The sequence below is a fragment of the Protopterus annectens genome, chromosome 1.part2, assembly GCF_019279795.1.
Source record: "Protopterus annectens isolate FY-2018-M chromosome 1.part2, PAN1.0, whole genome shotgun sequence".
In the NCBI taxonomy this organism is placed as follows: domain Eukaryota; kingdom Metazoa; phylum Chordata; order Ceratodontiformes; family Protopteridae; genus Protopterus; species Protopterus annectens.
Genome location: NC_056727.1, coordinates 834,640,192 through 834,655,413, shown reverse-complemented (window position 1 = coordinate 834,655,413; position 15,222 = coordinate 834,640,192). Strand labels below are relative to the sequence as shown.

General features: G+C 40.7%; 1 long non-coding RNA gene across 1 annotated transcript in view; it reads left to right on the top strand.

Moving 5' to 3' along the window:
• The window catches only part of LOC122791418, a 34,667-nt gene extending 21,152 nt beyond the window's left edge, over positions 1 to 13,515 (top strand). Inside the window, exon 2 of the long non-coding RNA XR_006363161.1 lies at positions 12,837 to 13,515. This is a non-coding gene — a long non-coding RNA (uncharacterized LOC122791418). The remainder of the gene's footprint in view (positions 1 to 12,836) is intronic.
• Positions 13,516 to 15,222: the final 1,707 nt, after the last annotated feature.

The window sequence follows — 15,222 nt, the reverse complement described above, 5'->3', positions numbered from 1 at the left end:
AAAAACTCCAACTTTACTCCATCGCATATCGCCTACTCAGAGGTGATCTCTGCCTAACATACAAAGCTATGCCAAACCCAGAGCTGTTGGACATGCTCCACTTAAAGAAATCCCAATCCCTCCAAGCTGCGTGCTTTAGGGACCTAAACCTTGTCACCACAGTAAACAGAACATGCTGGAGGGATGGATTTCTGTCCCAGAGACTTCCCATACTCTGGAACAAACTACGTATCTATATCAAACAAAGCTCCTCATTAGCACTCTTCAAGAAAAATCTTGATGATTGGATAGGAAATAGGAAATTCACCCCAGGGATCACCTCTGTGGCTCTGCTGGACAAGGGCACAGGAAAATAATTTTCTTAGGTGGCAAAAGCCAGGGTACCTTTTTGGCTAGGCTTGTATAGGCCCTAGGGCCGATAGCCTAATACCTACCTATGAACAAAGGTATATTACAGATGTATCTACAAGAAATGAACTGACAGACGAAGATGTCTGCACAGTAGCAGTAGTAATCATCCTAACCATACAAGGAAATCTATTATTTACAGTCAAACACGTCTGTATCATCGCATTTGTTCAAGTGAGACAGAGAGAGACAGTTGGCACAACTGAAAGAAGTCATACTTGCTGACGGTCACTGTCCCAGGGGACTTGACAGGTTGGTAGATAGCTCTACAGCTGCATGAGAGCAACTGTTGCAGTGTAAGGACCGTTCCGGTATTGAAAATATGTCCTTCAAAATTAAAAAAAAATAAATAAAAACACTGAGTCATAAGAACTGATGTTCAGTGAGGATGACAGATTGAAGGGAAAAAAAATGCAAGCACACCCGCTTATGCCATTTCTAAACAACTAGCGAATCTAAAGAAGCACACTTGGACCAGACAACAATAGAAAATGGCACAAACATTGCAGTCGTACAGGGTACAAAACATGCTGGGTAATTGTACTGCTTTCAGCATTCTCACTTTACAGAAGTTTAAAAGTTTATGATTCCTTTGCATACAGTTGTAAACACATGGTTTACCTAATGAAATGCAGGAAATGACCAGAGGCAGGTCACAGAGATTAAGCTAATTAAGCTGTTCAGTCTGAATGCCAGTATTCTGAACCTGGATATTGGTTTTATAAGGCACTGTAACATTTAAGAACTTTGCTAACAGTAGACACACATAAGATGTACTGAAGGAAAATGATTCGTATTCCTGTAATGTATGATTTATTGATAAATTTCCCCTGAATGAATCTGAACTGCTGACCATACCTCTCCACTATCCAGATTTGTGGCTCATGTTTTTGGTCTGTTCCCATAATATTTGTGGTGTTTATGGCAAATCACTGGAATGATCTGAGGATTGAAGTCACTAAATAATGACATACATTTGAGCTTCAGACTTTAAATCCTTCAGAAAATGTAAAAACAAACCCTATCACTCGAGCAACTTTCTCATTTTATAAGAGCAATATTTAAAATGTGTCCCCATTTTTTGGGCCTTTGTTCAGATTTCTTGCACTGCTGACCATCCTCAGAAAGTTAGCATTAACTCTACACAGCCACATCCATTCCAACTCTCTTAAAATTAACCCAAGACGCCTTCTCTACCACTGAACAGTGGATGAAAAACAATCACCTCGCTCTCAATGCATCAAAAACCAAGCTTATGATATTTACCCCCTCAAAAAATACAACCATTGACAAAAATACATTCTCTATCATCAGCCAAAACCACACACCTCTTGAACTAATATCAGAAAGCAAACTACTAGGGGTCCAGATTGATGACAAACTCACATTCAATAGCCACTTACTACTAAACATTAAAAAAACCACATTAAACTTGGCATGCTTTATCGCCAAAATCAATTCCTCTCTACAACTACTAAGTTCACTCTAGCTACAACATTCCTTATCCCTTCCCTTCTTTATGGCGCTCGTATCCTAACAAACCTTCAATCATCCCTTAAAACAAAACTGTCCACATGTTATAATAAAATTGCAAAATTTGCCACTGGCCACAAACTATCTGCCCACCACTGTGTATCTCTCCACAAACTATCTGCCCACCACTGTGTATCTCTCCACAAACTAAACTGGCTTGAGCTTCCTAACTATCTGTCAGCTCAGTTTTGCCCACAAAATCATTTTCCAACCATCCCTCTGTCCCTCACTCACCTCCACCTTTAAAATGCACATGCCTCAAAGACTCCTAAGATCTAATAACCAAAATCTAAAAGAACTGTACAAACCTCTTCACTCTCCAGGGAAAAAATCTGCTGTCCTTTGCCCTGGCATGCCAATGGAGCTCCCTTCCCCTCTTCATCCGCACTACTACAAACCTCCCAGCTTTTAAAAAATCCCTGCATACACATTTATCATCCTCCTGGGAATGCTCCTGCTCTCATCCCTCCTAGTTCAACCCATCCCCTACTGACTGCCTCTTCTCTTAATTAGTTTAACATAAGTAAGCAACAACTTCTAATTCTACTTTTCCTTAAGTCTCAAATTCTTCTTTCCTTTCAAGATACATCATATTGCAATTGTTATTGCCATTTGCTATGCTATACTTTACATATAAAATGTAACCAGAATACTAGAATTTTACTACTTATAACTTAGACCCTTCTCTATGTAACCATCTCCTTATTGACTTAGACCCACATTTGACTACTCCTATCAACCACTATTATTGCCTTATTACCACTGTTGTTGATAATTGCTTTTAATATGATCTGTTTAATATGATTGTAAGTGTTAAAGTGTGAACCTCAATTACTTGTAATTCCTTGTACTTTGTTTAGGAGCTTTTCTCCCCAGGACTCCATTGAAAACGGGTACTTCGGGCCCAATGGACTATCCTGGTAAATCGACTACAAATAAATAAATAAATAATGGTTAGAGGGGTTTAGAACTTTTTTAATCATGATAGCAGAGTAGTTATCATTACATATGGTAACACTCTAGTCTGAACACTAGTAACTATAAGCTTAACAGACAGTAAGGTTTTAGTACTCAGTTTAACAGTGTACCAAAACCTTGTTCATTAATGCTGCTGTTCAGAGGTAGTTGTCAGAAACAGGCTAACATGTCAACACATTTTTCTTTCTGTCTTTTCTGTTATTCTTTTGTTTTTTCTTTGTCTTAGGTAAACATCAACATGTATAGTGCACTAATTGTGTACTGGCTTTGTAGTCCCTGCCTTTACATAAAACATCACTCTAAATTGGACAATATTCCACATTCACATATTCTGCTAATCAAAACATCTGTTTCGCTACATTTGCTTGTTTAGACAGCCTAACATGCTATAAATTGCAGTTTATTGTTTTCATCTCTGGATCTAACTAATCTTACATATCTGTTATATTGTGATTTATTTTCCCATCAAGTGTTAGAGCAGACTATTGAGCCATTGTTCTGTGTGCTAAATGAATGCTAACTAAGGTGATAAGCACTGAGAACCTTTTGTTTTTATAGCAGGCCATAACAGTCTCATAAAGTTTCACACACACACACACACACACACACACACACACACACACACACACACACACACACACACACACACAGTCTATGAAGTGTAGTTACCATGCTAAGCATCCAAGCTGCATACTTTCTTTCCACATTGGCATTTTTCAATTGACTTTCTTAACCAATAAGGAAGAAATGATGTACTTCTCTTTGTAGGCAGAAGTGGATATTTAAAGGAGGACCTCACCCACAGACTCAGAAAATATGTTTATTTCATCGTGGTTTGGTGTTTCCTACATTTTAACACCACTCTGGGACTATCTGCAGATTTTTTTAATATTTTTGCATGTAATTTGAGTCTGACCACATGGGGTCTAGCATCTTGAAGTGAATTTGATTGTTTTGTATGCCGGTACGTATCCCACAAAGCAGTGCTTGACTGTAAAAAAAAAAAAAAAAAAAAAAAAAAAACATCACGCAGACCTCTTTCTTCCTAAAGCTGCTGTCACTGCATTGATTTTACATGCATACACTGCTATCTTTGTCAGTTTTAGTAACACTTCATGCTGTTCAATGACTACTTAAAACACAAACAGTGCAAATGCCACAGAACAGATGTTCAAAAGTGCTTTTAACTGCTGCTTTTTAGAATGGTTAAATTGCAGTTTTTTGTGAAGCCTGAATTAAGGAGTGGCCTTAGGTCAACTGGTGCCCTAGACCTAGTCCTGGTCTACCTATACCAAATAAATACTGGAAAAGCGCCCCTACTAGAGCAGCACACTAGGTGACCGCCTAGTTGGCCTGTGCCTAAGGCCGGCTATGCCTGAATTGTACTACTTAGACTCCTCTCCCATCCCCCTTCGCAACTAACTTCCTTAGCTGTCAAAGTGCTAAGGGTAATTTGAGCTCTTACATACTGGTATTGACAACTCACAGCAGGAGACTTGATTCATGTACTATTTTCTTGTTCTAGCCTTTACTTTCTGTATGGGTAGGGGAAAGACCAGGGAGAGATGTGCATCATAGCATGGATGGATTTTTAGGATGGTCTTGGTGATGTCAGTTTGGGGAGGGAATAGGCCAGAAAACTACCTGCATTTGTTGGCCTTGAAGACATCAGTGAATTATAGACTGCAACAAGCTTTTCCAGGGCAGGATAAAGGTTTTTTGAAAGTGAAACTACCACAGTACAGTAAGGTACTGTTCTAGTGGATTGAAACAGTCAATTTAAAATATTTTAAATGCTGTATTTCTGTTTATTCTTAACAGGGACTGTAAAAAGGGCAGAGAAGTTGAGCAGTTAATAGTAGAATTCCATTGTTGTCCTTTAAAGGAGTACAACAGGTTTCTCTAATGTATTCCTCAACTTCACGGCCCTTTTCCTCCCTATTTACATTGTCCTCTGTAAAGCAACAACAATAAAGCATTTACAATTTTTATAATTCCCCTTACTTCTGTAACAGAAGCCTACCTTATCATACGGTGATGGTTTCACTTACAAAATTATTCTTTCACATTTGAATAAAGCTTGCTGGAGTTTCCCAATTACTGACATCATTGAGGTCAAGCAGTGCAGGTACTTTTTTTTTTTTTATTATTTTATCAGTTCTCTCCCCCAAAGTGACATCACCACAGCCATTCTGATTCTAACTAAAATAATAAGACCCACCCATTCTGTGATGTCATGGCTCCCTTGTCCTTCCCCCAGCCTGAGTGCTGTTCATTTTATTCAGTAGTAGTGTGTAGTAACACTGATGTTTGGAAACACAGAAATTTGGTATGCATACTTGTACATTCTGCACGGCAAATGATGCTTAGGTGGTACATCGCTTGCATACTTCTTTCTTGTATTTGCACCAGATACTGCTAGTGTGCAGTGCGGGAATAGAAAGATTAAAACATTACCCTGGTATCAGAGGTGGCAGTGCAACATATTCATAGTGGCTTAACATGAGAGTAGCTCTAAGCAAGCACCATGTGAAACCTGAACAAGCGCCTAGAATTATTCAGTACAGCTTCCACACCTTAAGTCTGAAAATGAATTCACATACTCACATGAACAGGAGTAGCTGCATATTGATGGCTAAAGGTGAATGGGCATGTCGGGTGGTTACTACACTACAAAACTGGTATGTAATGGTGGAGATATTTGGAAGGCATGAGCAAACACACCAGTATATTAAAGCCATAGCACCAATTGAACTGGAGGCAAGCAAATAAATTTAGTAAGGGATTTTGTCCTTGCACAAATATTTCAACGGTGATTCTTTGCAGTGGCGTCCATTATCTGATTCAAGGCAAGTTAACCTTGATGTCCTTTATTTAAAAAAAAAAATCAATAAAAAGTTTACTTTGTTATAAGTGACTTCTGGACACAAGAAAAAGGAAGGGGAAAATATAGCAATGCGGTTTGTATGTACAAAGACAAATCCAGGGACACTGCAAAAGGTTTTTTTTGCAAACCAACCAGTGGAATAAAAATATATGAAGGCAAACATTGCATACCAACACACTTAGCACATGTAAATCTCAATTTTTAACAAGGTGGAAGCATGAAGTGATACCTTAACACTTAAATTGATAAAGATCTAAACTGGTTAATAGTATAAATGTTTTATTCTTTAGCTCCTTAGTGCAAGACTTGGTGGCTTTGCAGTTGCCCGCCCCTACTGTGACACACCTCCCAGTCTAGTGTCATTAGCTCATTCTTCTTAATACAGAGAGAACATTTGATAAGGCCTTCTGTTCCTCCTTTTTACCTTTTCAAAAAGTAAAACAAAACTTTTTTTTCTTCTTCGCCTGAACCTTCTTGTGTTCTGACTGTCCTTCTCAAACATATTGGAAATATACAGTATATTTCAGAGCATTTGTTATAACTGTATTTGCTATAACTGATTTAAGTATTTTTTTCTGGCTTTTTGAATATTTACTGCTTAGCGACTGCATCTTAGCCTGTTTATACAGCTCTGCATTCTATTTAAAATGTTTTTGTGTTGATTAACTGTTTTGCACTCTTAAAAAGTTATTTGTTGCTTAATTTTACCTGTAGGCTAACACACTCAAGTGTGCTAGCCACTTAAAAGCATTTATAGCATTTACTGTCTGTTTTTTCCTTGTCTCTGTAAAAAAAAAAAAAAAAAAAATCTCTTGTTTTCCCACCTTACTGAACTAGAGTAGTCCAGTTTCAGAGTTGCTGATCCCTGGGCTTTGTTTTTAGTTCCTGTTACTGATCCATTGCCTTATTAGGAAGGAGGAAGTTTCTTTGCTTACCAGTGGGAGTAGGAAGCACTGAGCAGCCTTTTGTCCGAATTGGTGAAGTTTCAGCCAGAAACTAGTAGTCTATTGGTCGCTTTGGGCCAATTCCTAGCTCCTTTCAGCCCCTGCTATAAAACACGCTAAACACGTGTTTTCCAGCTTGTACCAACTCTGCACAGATCCTCGTGGTGGCCTGCAGAGTGATCCAAGCAGCAGAGAGCTAAAAGAGTGACTTTCTACCAGATATAAGTATTTTTGTGGCTTTCCCACTGTTATTAAGCTAGCGACTGCATTTCGCCTGTTTTACTGCTACTTTAAGTGATTTCTGCATTTTACACTGTTTATTGCACTTTAAGTTACTAATTGTTGCAAATTGTTTCTGTAGGCTACACACTAAAGTGCGCTAGCCGATTTACAGCATTTATAGCATTTACAGTCTGTTTTTCCTTATCTCTGTAATAAAACAAAAAATCTCTTGTTTTCCCACTTTACTGAACTAGAGTAGTCCAGTTTCAGAGTTGCTGATCCCTGGGCTTTGTTTTTAGTTCCTGTTACTGATCCATTGCCTTATTAGGAAGGAGGGAAGTTTCTTTGCTTACCAGTGGGAGTGGGAAGCACTGAGCGCCTTTTGTCCGATTTGGTGAAGTTTCAGCCAGAAACTAGTAGTCCATTGGTCGTTTTGGGCCAATTCCTAGCTCCCTTCAGCCCCTGCTATAAAACACGCTAAACTGTACTGCTGATCTAACCAGCATATCCTATAACTGAAAAGTTCATCTCTACTTGATTCCCAAGTAGACTATTCTCTATCTGTAAAGCCTAGCACTTACTCCTACAGTACTTGCACCTTGATAAAGCACTCTTATTATAGATAGTACCCCACCAGCCCAAAACCCACTTCCCCGAGTCCTTTGAAAGTTCTTTATCTACTACTTCTAGTATGTCGAGGGATCAGTTGCTAGTGTCCTCTCCAGCTCAACTGGTGAACCTGGGAATATTGAGGCAATGTTACAATTGCCTCATGTACACAGACAATCCTCTCCTTCTCCCACAAAACACAAATACATGCGAGAGATGCAACTATACGGCCAAACTGGAGGCTGAGCTCTCTCAACATAGGACTGGCAAGACCAGACAGGAGGAGAAGGCAACCACACACAATACATACCCAGTCACACATGGTACCATCACAACTTCAAATCATACACATACTCACACAAAGACATACTCGGAGGCTCTGGTCAAAAATTTACCAAAACAGCAGAGGCCACCAAAGCAGACACCCAAACAACTACCACCTCACGACCCAACACATGCAACACATAGACCACACAGTCAGAGTGTCAAACAGACACAGCCCTTAAGGCCAAACAAAATGCCAAACACACTTGTCATTGGTGATTCCATAGTCAGACACACTGACGTCCCGCTCACCAGACTGAGTAAGGAGAAGGTCACAGTAAGCTGCCTGTCGGGTGCTAGAATCCGCCACATAACGCAAGCACTCAGGTCTCTCAACAGCAGGTACAAGTACGACTCAGTCATTGTCCACGCTGGTGTCAACGACCTGAGACGTACCTCCTTGGACTACATGAAAAGGGACGTCGAGGAGCTCTCTGATTATGTAGCCCAGGCAGGTATGACCCTGACCTTGAGCAGTATCCTACCTTCACCTAGAATGATGCCACAATACAGTGATAAGATGATCAGCTTTAATAATTGGCTTAAATTCTGGTGTCATTCAAAGGGGATCCAATGTCTGTCTGCCTGGGATGACATGCTGGACAAGCCACGCTGCTTCAAGGGACGGCTTGCACCTGTCACCCTGGGCTTCCGGATATTGGCAAAGGCTCTTGCCACCCCATAGTGCCTTTTTAGGCAAGGCTCAAATTCTAAACCTACCACCCTAGAACACCAAAAGGAAAAAAACTAAGGGTAATGCTGCTCAATGCCAGAAGTCTCAATCTCAAGATGCACGCACTCGAGGCCCTGCTCAATATGGAGAACGTCGATGTCTGTGCTGTGACAGAAACCTGGTTCAAGGCTCCTGAGAGCACCCCAGCACTAACAGGTTTCACCTCATATCATACGTTCCGGCCCCAAAATCCGGACAACACCAAGAAAGGAGGGGGGGTGTCCATATTCATAAAGGACACCCACACCTCAAGGTTGGTGGCAACGCACGATGCATCGGAGACCATCCAGGTGCAATTAACCATAGGCAAGACTGCTCTGCAATTTGTAGCATGTTACAGGCCACCCTCTCAAACTCAGGAACCTCACATGGCCTTCCTGAAAACATTGGAGGGATAAATGTATCTCCAAACACCATCATACTAGGTGACTTCAACTACCCTAATATAGACTGGGAACACTACTCAAGCCCGAACACTCTAACCCAAAGATTCCTGGAGTTCATAAACTCAAATGCCATGGAACAACTAGTCACCATCCCCACAAGAGGTGAAAACATACTTGATCTCATCATCACGAACATGGGATCAAAATGTTCAACACCGGAAGTATACCCCTCACTGGTGAGATCAGATCATAAACTAATCTCGCTGGAGGTCCTCATCCCGCCCCACCTGAAACAAAAAAGACCACAGTGAAAAACTTCTCAAAAGCCGATTTCACACTTCTAAAACTAGTGTGGTCTCCTTTAAGGCCCCTGAGCCAGTGGTAAACATTACTCAAACCGCTGAATCACTTACAAATGCCTTCTACCAGCACCTACAGGACTGCATGGATCAGGCAATCCCAAACAAAACTAAGACTCTCTGTACCAAAGGCAAGCGTCCAGTCTGGTGGACCCCAGCCGTAAACAAGCTCTACAACAAAAGGAGGAAGCTACTACAAGATAGAGCAAAATCCTTGAAAGGTAAGACACCTTTGATCATTATAAGTAAAAACTAAGAGCTCTCATAAAATCATCCAAGGCAAATTTTGAGAGAAAAATCGCACAGCACTCTAAAGACAATCATAAGGCCTTCTTTAGCTATGTTAGAAACCTAGGAGGAAACTCCCAGATATGCTCAGAATTAGTTCAAAATGATGTGAAAATTACTGAACCTACACACATTGCTAACATACTGGCTGACAGGTTCAGTGCAAACTTCTCCCTCCCCCCCAAAGGAGAGATATCTATTCCAAAGGATTGTAGCCCCCCAAACATCTCCAACGCCCAGGTGAGAACTGCCCTCACTAAGGCAAAAAACACAGCATCCATGGGACCGGATGGTGTCCCCGGCTGTGTGCTTCATGAACTCAACGAGGAATTAAACCCACAGTTAGGACAGCTGTTTAATCTTAGCCTCACCTCAGGATACCTAGTATGAACCTATGAACCTATACTTCAGTGTCACTGCTTGACAGAGGCACAGAAAAATGATAGGCATAGTTTTTATTCAAACTAAAGGGGTGGCGAAAGCCACATAACTATGGGCTAGGCTTATAAATGCCCTTGGGCAGATAGCCTAGTATGAACCTATGAACCTATACGTACCCAAGGAGTGGCGCACGGCGACTGTGGTCCCACTTCATAAGGGCGGTGCCTCCACAGACCCTGGAAATTACCGCCCCATTAGCTTGACAAGCCTTATCTGCAAAGCCATGGAGAGGATCATAATGGAACTCATAAATAAAGACATAGGGAACTTGCAGACTTTGGATCCAACCCAGTTTGGCTTTGTCAAAGGCAGATCCTGCCTCTTAAACTTGGTTGACTTTTTCGAGACAGTCACCAAGGCCATTGATGAGGGAAAGGCAGTCCATACAGCCTACCTCGACCTGGCAAAGGCCTTCGACACAATACCCCACTCAGGTATCATCGAAAAACTCATCAGCTTGAATGTAAACCCATACATCACAAGATGGGTTGCAAACTGGCTAGCGACAGAACCCACAGGGTCAGAGTTGCTGGAGCCATGTCAGACTCAAAGCCTGTCACAAGTGGTGTCCCACAGGGCTCAGTCCTGGGTCCACTCTTGTTCGGCATCTACTTTTCTGAAGTACAAGCAAACACAGGAGGGTTATGGCTGACAAAGTTTGCAGATGACTGCAAACTGGGCGCCATAGTCGAAAACACATCTGACACAGATATCCTCCAGAAGGGCCTCACAGAAACGGATAACTGGTGCCAGAGCCATGGCCTGAAGTTAAACACCAAAAATGCATAGTCATACCCTTCGGGAAAAACAAGGTTACCCCTAGCTACCATATAGGTGACAATCCACTGAGCACAGAAAAGTCATCAGGGATCTGGGGACCCAAGTTGACAGTAGTCTTCGCTTGACACTCATGTTGCTAAAGTAGTTAGGAAAACCTTCTATATCGCCCACCTGATCATGAAGGGATTCACATCTAGATCAAGGGAGGTCATCGTCCCCTGTACTCATCACTCATTAGACCTATGATTGAGTACAATGCCCGTTCGAATGTATCTGACCAGACACCTGATGCAGCTTGAAAGGCCCCAAAAGTTCCTCACCAAAAGGATAAAGGGTCTCAAAATATGTCTTATGCTGCCCGACTGAAAGAACTCCAGCTTTATTCAGTCTCATACCGCTTGCTCAGAGGTGACCTGTGCCTGACATATAAGGCCATGTCAAACCCAGATTTGATGAATATGCTTCACCTCAAAAAATCTAGATCCCTCAGAACCACAAGGGCGGGAGACTTAAATCTTGACACGGTTATAAATAGAACGTGCTGGAGGGACAGATTCATCACCCAGAGACTCCCTATGCTGTGGAACAAAATCCCGGTACATGTGAGGCAGAGCACCTCGCTGGCCTTGTTCAAGAGGAATCTTGACCAATGGATGGGAGATCGCAGATATACCCCAGGGATTACTTCAGTGTCACTGCTTGACAGAGGCACAGAAAAATGATAGGCATAGTTTTTATTCAAACTAAAGGGGTGGCGAAAGCCACATAACTATGGGCTAGGCTTATAAATGCCCTTGGGCAGATAGCCTAGTATGAACCTATGAACCTATGAACCTATGAAGACCTTACTGGATGTGATTGCAGTCAAGTAAGGCCATGGCTGTAGTGCAGCAAAAAAAAGTCCCCTCTAACAAAGGAAATGCTAGAGCAAAGATTAAATTACATTAGTCAAGCACCCTGCTGAGATATGCCAAACAATGGAATTACCAGGTCAAATTACCCTCAGGACTTTGACAGCTAGGGAAGCTAAGTGTTATGGGGGAGGGGAGAAGTAAATGGACTGGAATTCATTGTCTCACAAATTGAAACATCATGCCATGATGTTTTAAACATGTTTTTTGAGTATGTGGGTGCGGTACTTCTTTAAGAACTATTTAACATAAGTAACTTTACTGATGAAGGCCTCCTGTTAGCTTAAAGATTGAGTAATTGCAAAGTCTGTGTTGGTCCTGTAAAAGGTATTGTATTACCTCTTTGTTTCACTTTGTGTCTTAAAGATTAACAAGTAACTTGAAACAAAAACATAGCAAGTTTACATGCAGTTACAACAATAAATGAGCCACAGCAGTCACCAGACACACAGCAGACAGGATATAGTGTCATAGAAGGTTCTCCTTTTCACTCAGAAAATGAAAGCAGAATGGGTAAAAGTTGCTTTTTCATCTGCAAGTCAGGGACATAGTTGTTGCGGTTTTAAGAGAATTTCTATTGCCAGTCTGTTTAAATCAGTGCCACAAAAGTAAATATTGTAAATGTAAAACAGTGAGTTTGGCAGCCCCACCTGACCAACTTATTGCTGAAACTAGGCATCCTTGGAATAAGCATGATTAGTAGGGTCTCCCAATTCTTAGAGTTGTGTGTTTGCACTATGTATTGTGACATAACATGAAAACTCAGATGTGCCAGTTGTCTCTCTGTCATTTAAATGTTTGTGTGCATGCAATATTTTTGTGATGCATAATAAAATTAGTGCATGGCTTAACTGTGTTACATTGTTTCATTCTTTTTTTACCTAGGTATAATACTTGAGTATGTAGGCATACAGCAATACACAAAATGTGTACTAACCTGAAATTTAAAGTCTAATTGTAAGAAAGTAAATAAGTAGCTGTACAGTGTGGGATCCTGAAAATTTAGCATCTCTCCATTTTGTTGTGTTTTCAGGCTAAACCATGAACAAAACATCAGAAAGTGGTACATGGACGATGCTGTCTTAGTTAAAAACAAGTAATAGTTTTGATGGCTTGTTAACACCCACCTGCTTTGCTAAAGTCTACAACAGGAATGATGAACTTTCAAAGAGCATTTAACCACCTGATTTGATGAAGTCTACAAAACGAATGATGGACTTTCAAAGAGCATTTTATTAAATATTGTATTATTTTACATAATCTCTTGTATAACTTTTTAAATTGAAGTTGTAAATTTAACTGTTACATTCACTTTCTTGCTTCCAGTATAAGTAGGTGCTGTTGTATTGTATTATTCAGTAAGGGAGAGTTTGCCTTTCATAATGCTGTAAAAGTCATACTTAAGAGTATTATTTTACAGTAGTCTATCACTTTACTTTTTGAAATGCAGTAGAGGCTTGAATGATACTATATGAGTGGCTGTCAAGATTAACCATGTCAGTTTTATAGTTGTACTATTGATTGCTTGTTTTTTTTTTAACTATTCGCTAATGTTTTAATCTATGCTGCTTGCACTATGTATCAAGCTTTTGAGCTCATGAGGCAGCTTATTAAAGTTGTCTTCAGTATATCGCATCTTACCAAAATGAACTGTCACTGCTACAAAATAAAAGTGACAGTTATATAAAATATTCTTTTTTTTTAATTTAAAACAGTGTTGTTGTCATTATTATTAATAAAACAGAAAAGGTATATGTTTTTCATCTTGATCATTGATGCAGTAGCCTTAGTTGTTGTGTCTTTCGGCTTTTCCCGGTTAGGGGAAACCACAGCAGAACTCCGGTCCGCTAATGATTGGTAGCTGATTTTTACGTGCCGAGTTACCAGCCCTGATGCACAACCTTCAACGAAGGTACGCCCATTCACGCATGTCACCACGCAGAAGACGTTCTAGCTGAGAATCGACCCGGACAGCATCTTACGGTGAGGCGATGACGCTACCGCAGCACCACCACCGCGGAATGATGCAGTAGCCTTAGTAACGTGGGTTGTTATCCTGTCAACAGTATAACAGCCAGCCAGCTTCGAAAGCTTCAGAGCACTGTTCATGCACCCAGACCATCAAGCTACTTGTGCTGAGCTGCCACCAAAAAGTACACTCCTCTGAGGCATTTGAGGATTAACGGTCAGGGTCAGCTTGTGCTTTTCTTTGCTTGGCAGATAAGGTCCCTTTGGGGGTGGGATCCATTTTCTTAAATTTTGTTGATGTTTTATTACTTTCCTCTTCGGGAAAGTTATTTTAAATCTGAGTGTTATTATTTAATGAATTCTCTTGAGACTAATGTTCTTTTAAATGGAGCACTTATTTTTTTCTGTCAGTTTAAAAATAGTGTAAATAACTGAAAAAATATTTTCTGTGAAGAATTTGCTTATTTTTCCTATTGTGAGGACTGCCAAAGTGCTTTTTACTGTGTTTGTTTCTGTCAAAAACGTAACCCTTGTGGATTAATAGTTTTACTGCTTACTGGCATTTGATGGTTGTCTTTCCCAATTTTGAGACACCATTGTCGGCTTGACCACGCAACATACTGTCAGTCCCCTAGTCTGCACTTCTTCCAACCACAAAAAGAAAAAGTTAAGCAAACAGCCTTTGCCACCACAGCAGGCTAGCAATTTGCCTCGGCCGTAGCTGGGTGACTCTGCTGTAGCCATTTGTTGTACTTCAGATCACTCATCTTTTACCCTAGATCCCTCTGGTGTACCACCTACATCCACGACTTGGGGTTAGCTAAGTTGGGAGTCCGCTCGGTAGGCAAGGGACAGCCACTCTTGCTGGGAGAGGGAACTTGGAAGGTTGTATAAGAATGCTGTGCCCATCCCTGGGGAAGTAGTTACTGCATTAATAACATGGTTGGTCCCATTTTCCTGTAAAAAAAAAAAAAAAAAAAAACGAAAATCAAACAGTTTTATTTATATATATATATATATATATATATAAAACAAAAGGAAGAAATTGATGCTTAAGAACAAGAGGAAACTTACTCTCCACAGCTTAAACAAGCAAATCAGATATCTTGTAAAGTCCTCTAAAGCTAATAATGAATCTAAATTAGCATCTCTAGCGAAGGACAGTCGTAAGGCATTCTTTAGCTGTGTCTGAAATCTAAAAGGGAATGCCCAGCTATGTGCTGAACTTGTAGTGGACGGTAGAACTCATACTGAACCTGAGGAAGTTGCCAATCTACTAGCTGACAGATTTGCCACAAACTTCAGCCCCTGTCCCCACCAGCCATACCCCAAAGCATACCTGACATCAGTCCTCTGCCTTGTATCTCCAAAGAGCAGGTCATATCCATGCTCTCCAAGGACAAAACATGGCCTTTATGGGACCAGGTAACATCCCAGGCTCCGTACTAAAC